Source organism: Polistes canadensis, unplaced genomic scaffold (assembly GCF_001313835.1).
Source record: "Polistes canadensis isolate GaletaPanama2010 unplaced genomic scaffold, ASM131383v1 scaffold_351, whole genome shotgun sequence".
Lineage (NCBI taxonomy): Eukaryota > Metazoa > Arthropoda > Insecta > Hymenoptera > Vespidae > Polistes > Polistes canadensis.
The window spans coordinates 21,358-29,058 of NW_014569898.1; the positions used below are offsets into that span (position 1 = coordinate 21,358).

A 7,701-nucleotide genomic window follows, 5' to 3' on the forward strand; every position below is an offset into this window, starting at 1 on the left:
GAATAATTAAATATGATAGGAACAAAAAATCATTTGTAAATTCGACCGAGAATAATTTTTTATTCGACAAATTTTAAATTTATTTTGCAAACATAAAAATATACGTAATATATAATAATTAAACGAGTACCTTGTATAACATAAATTATTCACGACCCTAAAACTAGTTGGTACTCGTTCAAAGAAATATTATATTATTCAATAATAGGGAATAATTAAATATGATAAGAATAAAAAATATTAGCAAATTCGATCAAAAATACTTTATTCGACAAATTTTAAATTTATTTTGCAAACATAAAAATATACGTAATATAAATAAACGAGTACCTTGTACAACGTTAATAATTATCTCTCTTCTACCCTAAAAAGTTTACGAAATAGAATGTCAATTTATATTCGATAATTTGTTGGTGAAAAAATTTCAAGTTCATTTTACGAGATAAGAGAAATGCGAGCGAGTATCGAGAAGAAGAAGAAGAAGAAAGAGGAGGGGGAGGAGGAAGAGGAGGAGGAGGAGGAGTCTTCTTCTTCTCGGGTCTTTCACATCGTGGCAAGTTTCACCGTATGTGCAACACTGAATATAGCGCGTCTAATTTTATCATGGCATTCGGCAGAGACCGACGACGAGAAAGAAACTCGCTCGTGTTCTCTTCCAGTTCGCGAGACTTCGTTTCTCTACTACCTCGTTCTTGAACCTGACCTCTAACATAAGAAGAACGATACTCCGAATATATATATATATATATATATGTACTATACAATGACTATAATAATCGACCAATCGATAGATCGAATTTTTTAATTTTTTACCCCAATTAAATCCGATCCAACTTATAATATAATTTTTTTTGTTCTTTTTTTTCCTTCTTCTTTCTCTTCAAAATCTTTATCGAACAAAATAATGTTCGTGTATTAATTGTATTTTAAATTTTGTTATAAATTGCATAACGGATTGTTTTTTTGGTTAAATTTATTTTCGATATATTAATTTTATTTTTAATATTATATTATATTATATTCTTTTATTCGCGTCGTTTGGTGTATTAGTATAATTTTTTGGAAGGAAATAATTACCTGTACTCTCTCAAATGACGAAACAAGGTCGAGGATTGGACGATACTCGTTCGTTCGTTCATTCGTTCGTTCGAGTTTGCGATTAGTCATTCGAAATTTGAGAGAGCAAAGGGGTCTCGTTAAATCGATACGCGTCACGCTTTAAAACGTGGACACCCGAGTGCTCGCAAGAAGCCTAATAAGTAATTCAGATAAGTATGATTTCGAAGAACAGGTCACGTTACCTTTAATTCATGGTTCACCGACACTCTTTCTTTCTATCACTTTATCTTTATCTTTACCTATTATTTTTATCTATCGTTTTCAAAACCCTTTTACATTTTTTCCTCAAACTTCGTTAAAAACTCATTTTGTTTTATGCCATTCCATCTTATTAACAATGAAATTTAACGAGCATTTCCGTTGATAATTTGTTTTAATTGATCTTTCCTTTTTGTTTTTTATACGATCTTATTAATTAAACTTCGTCAGATTGAGTCAGTCTTTTATCAAACATTAGAGATATTGTAAAAATTTGGAAAAAGAAAAAAATAAATAAATGATTTCTACGCTATTTTATACGAACATTATACTACGTACTTCTTAACAATATTAATCGTATATATATATATATATACATAATTTTTGTTCAAAATTAATTCATATTTATATTTGAGAATTATTATAGATTCCTTGAAATTTTCGCATATAAAAACACATACGAATACCATTTCTTTTTTAATATAAATATAAATTAACTTTTAAATTACGTAGAAAGTTTTTACCTAAAAAAAAAAAACATAAGAAAAAAAATAAGAAAAAAATGAAGAAGATAGAGTTTTCCAGAAAATCACGTAACTTTTTTATACTCAAATTTTTCCTAGAATGCATAACATTAAAGATTACCTCAAAAAATGAGCACGTTAAAGAACAGACTAACTTTGTATAATAAAATCGTTTCAAAGTCTTGATTCTTGTAATGATGAAAAAAAAAAAAAGAAAAAAGGAAAAAGAAGAAGAAGAAGAAGAAAAAGAAGAAGAAGAAGAAGAAGATGGGGAGAAAAGATCTTAACGTTACAGCAACGTTGATATATACGTAAAGTGTTCGTTGAGTGCTGGATGGGGGCACTTTGGCATACGAGAGAAGAGACAAGGGATGTTTTTTATTCAAAGAGTTAAAGAGAGATAGATAGAGAGATAGAGACATAGAGAGAGAGAAAGAGACCCTATCGCTTTCTCCATAATAATTATGAAAATTCATGTGCCTTTGACCTCTGCTTTCATGACTCACCGCGTCCATTTTCGGACTTAGGCCTAGCATATATCAGACAGGCAGAAGAGACAGACACATGTAGGGATTATACATACATATATACATATTGTACATACATACATACATACATAAATACGAACACGCGTACTATAATTCACGAAGATGCACTTGTGTTAAGCGTTTCACTTAACCCTACGTTACGAACGTATTTAGGGATAACGAATAATCGTCAGTTGGAACTTTTCACAGTCCCTCTCAATATGTATAAATACGTGTGTTTGTGTCATATGCATGTATGTGTTCTAAGTATTTATTAAATACCTTGTTTTTTTTTTCTGGATATATCTAACAAGTATGAAAGATTTCACATACGACAGGTGATATATTATCTTCATGACGAAATCCACTACGTTAGGACAAGATAATGATATTTTCTTTACTCTTTTTTTTTTTTATCCCTTCTTCTTTTTTGTTTTTCTAATTTTCGTTCCATCTACGTGGTTCTAACAACAACGCTTCCTTCTTTTTCTTTCTTTCTTTCTTTCTTCATTTAGATATCTTTTCACGGATTATATTTTTAGAAAATCGTTTGTTGTTTCAATTCGTCCCCTTTTCCTATATCCTTCCCCCCGTACCCTATCCCCCATCACCACCATCACCCTATTTCGAAGGAATAAAACCGTGCCTTCTTCCCCGTGATGTTTTAGAATTTTCTTGATTTTACTTCTATCGACTTTTACCGGTCATTCTCGGTCACAGTAGTTTGAAGTGAAAAGGGATGCTGGAAAAAAAAAATAGGAACGATCGACCCTATTTTGTTCTCTCTCTCTCTCTTTTTTCTCTCTTTTTTTGCTCTTACTTACTTAGTTTCTCACTAGACGCGATTAATCGAGTGCCGTCTCAGCAATTCTCGAGGACCCATTTTGACCCTGTTATAAGACAAAAGACTTACTTAGAATATTAATACTTATATACGCGGCTTAATTGTCTCTCTCCCTCTCTCTATCTTTCTCTCTCTCTCTCTCTCTCTCTCTCTGTCCTTCCTCTTGCTTCTTTCTTGGATCAATTGTTAAAACAAAGAGGAGAGTGAATCGAAGAAGGTTGGAGGTTGGGAGAACGATGAAAAAAAGGGCCTTGTTAAATGATATTGAAAAGGGGGAGAGGGGTCGGCAGGTGTATTTTTTTTCTTCTTCTTCTTCTTCGAGTTATTAGAAATCCAACGTGAAATTTTTGCGATTACATTTTTCAATCAAATTACGAATGAAATATTCATTGTTAATCCTCGAAACTTTGTTACATCGTACAATTGGTAATTAAAACTTTTATCTTTTCTTATCGATACTATATAATAATTTGTATTATTTATTTATTTTGTATTTTACGGGATACGGGATAAACCCATTACCTCGCGAAATTTACGAAAAGAAGTAAAGGTAAAAAAAAAGTAAAGATAATTACAAAACACAATTGATTATTTTAAATATGTAATAATTTTGTTTTACGTTTTATTTTATTTACATTGCCACAGTCGTTGGTTAAACAAAAAGGTACCAAAGACGCCGCGTGTGCTTGTGATCGTATCAAAATAAATCGATTCTTTTATTGCAAAACACGAATCCCTTGAATCCTAATATTACATTACAGAAAATTCAAATGAGATATCGATTGTTCGTATGATTGTGAGAAAAAAAAAGAAAATGTAATCGAAATCTAACGAACGTCGTTTGAATTGAAACAAAATTTACTGAACTAACTGACTGACTGACTGACTGACTGAATTGATTTTGTTTTTCATTAAAAAGAAATTCTCAAATCCAGTGTGCGTCAGTGCGTGTAAGAAGAAAGAGGTAAAACCAGAGATAAAGGGAAGGATAGGGTGAGGGTGGAAGAGGGGCAGGATGAGGGGGGGGGGAAGAAGTAACACGTCTAAACATAGGTGGGCCAAACCCAGCATTCCCCGCATCCGTCGTAGTCGTCGACGTCTTCTCGAAAGGGAAGAAAACGAAAAGAGAAATGGGGAAAGGCAAATGCAAATCGAGAAATGCAAGGCTCGTGCGTGGAAGAAAGATAGAGAGGGATAGAGAGAGAATGAAGTGTTCGTAGTAAAGGATAGAGAGAAGAAGAGTTTGCGACGGAGAAAGAACTTTGTCCTATACTTAGCTTAGGATACTAATCCATAATACGCTTCTTGGTTCTACCAAGGAAATTCGCGAATTCATGGTTGAAAGTATTACGGTGGTTGTGTTTCTAAAACATTAGAGTGAACGTTAGATAAATATATATATATATATAGTATCATAGGGAAACGTTGTTAACTCAATTATAAATGCAAAGTATATTATAAATAAAAGTAAAGTTATAAATACATTTATAAAAATGATTTCTGATTGGGGCATATATATAATATGATTAAAAAAAAGTAAATAATTTGATTTATTTTTGAAATGTTTTCATTGATGTTGGTTCATTATAACGCGAGGATTTACATTTGGTTTTCAATTAAAAAATAATTATTATTAAATTGTAAGAGTACAGGGGGAGTGGAGGGGAAAGCAGCAATAATTTGAGATCAAGCGTTATAATATACATATTTTAAATTGTATTATATAATATTTAATAGGATTCTCGAGACAATTGGTTATATCAATTAGAATTAATGTTTAATTATCAAATATATATTGAAAGTAAACGTAACAAAACCTAACGAACTTTTTCCTGGGATAATGTTACCTTGAAAAAACTTTGCGCAGCACATATATAACGATAGGAAAATTAATTCACAACTGATTAAAACTAGCGTAGGAAGCTTTTGTATACGTGTTCTCGTTCGTTCGATATTTACCTATTTAAATGCAACGTTCTATTTTTAGGTGAAAGATACAAACGTCAACTAAGTGTCATAGCGTTACGATACGACAAACTAATCTAAACCGTGTCCTTAATTTTAACTCACGTCGATAATACGTTAAGGAAGTGCAAAGATATTTTTCTTCTCGAGTATATATAATAAATAAAATAAAAGAAGAAAAATTAATTTAGAATAATTCAAAAAATAAATGTTAAACTTGTGAATTTCAAATGGAAAACTATTCAATATTCATCATCATTTAACCGTCAAATCATTTTTCTATTCAAATGAACGAATAATAATTTGACGAGTCGCAAAATTGATTAATTATATTCGTGGTAACATTTGAAAAATATATTACAACACTCCAAGAATATTATTATTTATTTAAACAACTTATACAACGTGTCACATTCGTTATCGTTTACGATAAAAAATCAAATCGATTTAATTCTGCGAAATTTCGAATTGTAAAAGCGTTGACATAGCAAACCAATCTTCACATTAACACCAGTCGTAATCCAGGAAAGTGCTAATTTACATTCGCGGTTCACGTTTCTCGTGGGAATACGGTCGAACGAGTAATGCACAATGTTCTTGTATACAGTATATATAAAAAAAAACAGGTTTAACGCATTGCGGTATTTTAAATTAGTATAGTCGTCGACAGTTTTAAATCTAATCGATGAAGATACCTAATGTAAGAGAATGTCAGAATATTTCAAAAGAAAAAAAATTTTATTATATATTATTATATATTATTATTATTATTATCCTATATATATAGAAATAGTTGAAATATACTTTAATATAATTGTAAGTAGTTTTTATCGTGTTTTATTTAATCGAAGAAAAAGTCATCTATAGGTTCGACGGTCTCGTCCGTCCTTCCGTCCTTTCTCGACGAAATATAACTATAGTTAGTAGTACGTTCGATATGGTGAATACTTATCGCGAATAAAGTGGACAGAGGCCGATGGTAAGTATTAAGAGGCATGACCCTTGAGGCACGGCTTCTCTTGAATCACCCCCAGGGCTTCCGATCAATTTGACATACACAGCACACCGCACGGTTTGTTCGCCGTGTCACAATTTATGGATTTTAGACATTACTTACATATATATATAGATATTTTTTCTTATTAAAGAGAATTATTTTTCATTATACTTATATATGATAGATAATACTGCATTTGATTACAATCAAAAAATATCATTTATTTAATTGTCTCTACTTTAATTGATATAATTAACACGGTGATGGACATTGATAAGAAACACAAAGGCAAAGTATAAAAAATAAAAAATAAAAGGAAGAAAAAAAGGAGATGCGGGGACGGGGAGAATTAGATTTTTTTTTCATTAATTACCAATTGTTCTAATTAAAACTATAAGAGAGAGAGAAAGTGTATTGAAAATCTTCCACGTGGCCTGGGTGGGAATGTTATTTTTTTTTTCTTTTCCTTTCTTTTAACCGATTGTCCGACGATCTTTTAATTCCCGTTTGTCCTCGTCATTGATTGATACCACAGTTGCCAAGCAACGTCTCGAAACTGTCTACTCTTTCTCTTTCTCTCTCACTTTATATACTTCTCCTTCCTCTTTCTATCTCTTTCTCTTGGTGTATATACACACAACGGTATAGAATTACGCGATAGAGAGCCGTTCGAAACTCCCATAGCAACCGGCTTCGTTCCATTTGACTGCATCATCAATCCTTTAATTCTATAGGAAATAGTCCGAACGAAGTAATTACATATCAACTTCGTTACTTCATTGTTCATGATAAAGATTAAACTGTTAAGAATTTCGTCGATGGTGGATAAATTGGCGCCAAGAATTAACACGATATCATTTTATAATTATTTTCCTTTTATACATAGATCTAAATTATGTACCTTTAGTATTTTAATTTAAACATAACACATACTATGTATATATATATATATATAATATATGTATATTAGGGGGATCGGAAAAAGTAATGTTGTTTTATGTTCATACTAATATTTATTTATCATTTATCAGCTGTTCGTTGTGTAACATACTTTATATATATATATATTAGGGGGAACCGGAAAGTAATGACGTTCCTGCTCATAATAATATTTTATTTATCATTTATCATGATAAATTGGTCGTTATGTAACATACTTTATAGTCATGATTAAATTTAATGTAAAAATAAAAAAACCTACATTACTTTTCTGGTTCCCCCCCCCCGCGTTCATTCGTGTATGATTTAAATTATATAACAATTTTATTTATTCATTTAATGTTTGTATATTTTTTTTATTTGAACACACATTGGCGTTTAACGTTGATCGTACGGTATCGAGTGAAAAAGTGAATCCAAGTTAAGCTAGGAAGTCGAAAGGTAGTAGGAATACAGAGTACTCGACGATCGATTGCTGACTGGCAAGGAACCACGTGACGGGGTGCGGTGTTCGTGACGTCACTGAACGATCCCTTCAATCTCTTTTTTTCTTTTTTTTTTTTTAGCAATTTTTAAGATAAATTATGT

At 31.3% G+C, this 7,701-nt stretch overlaps 1 protein-coding gene across 1 annotated transcript in view; it reads left to right on the forward strand.

Moving 5' to 3' along the window:
• Positions 1 to 7,701, forward strand: part of LOC106791896 (microtubule-associated protein futsch) — a 44,851-nt gene that overhangs the window by 12,404 nt on the left and 24,746 nt on the right. The gene's annotated exons all lie outside the window — the stretch shown is intronic.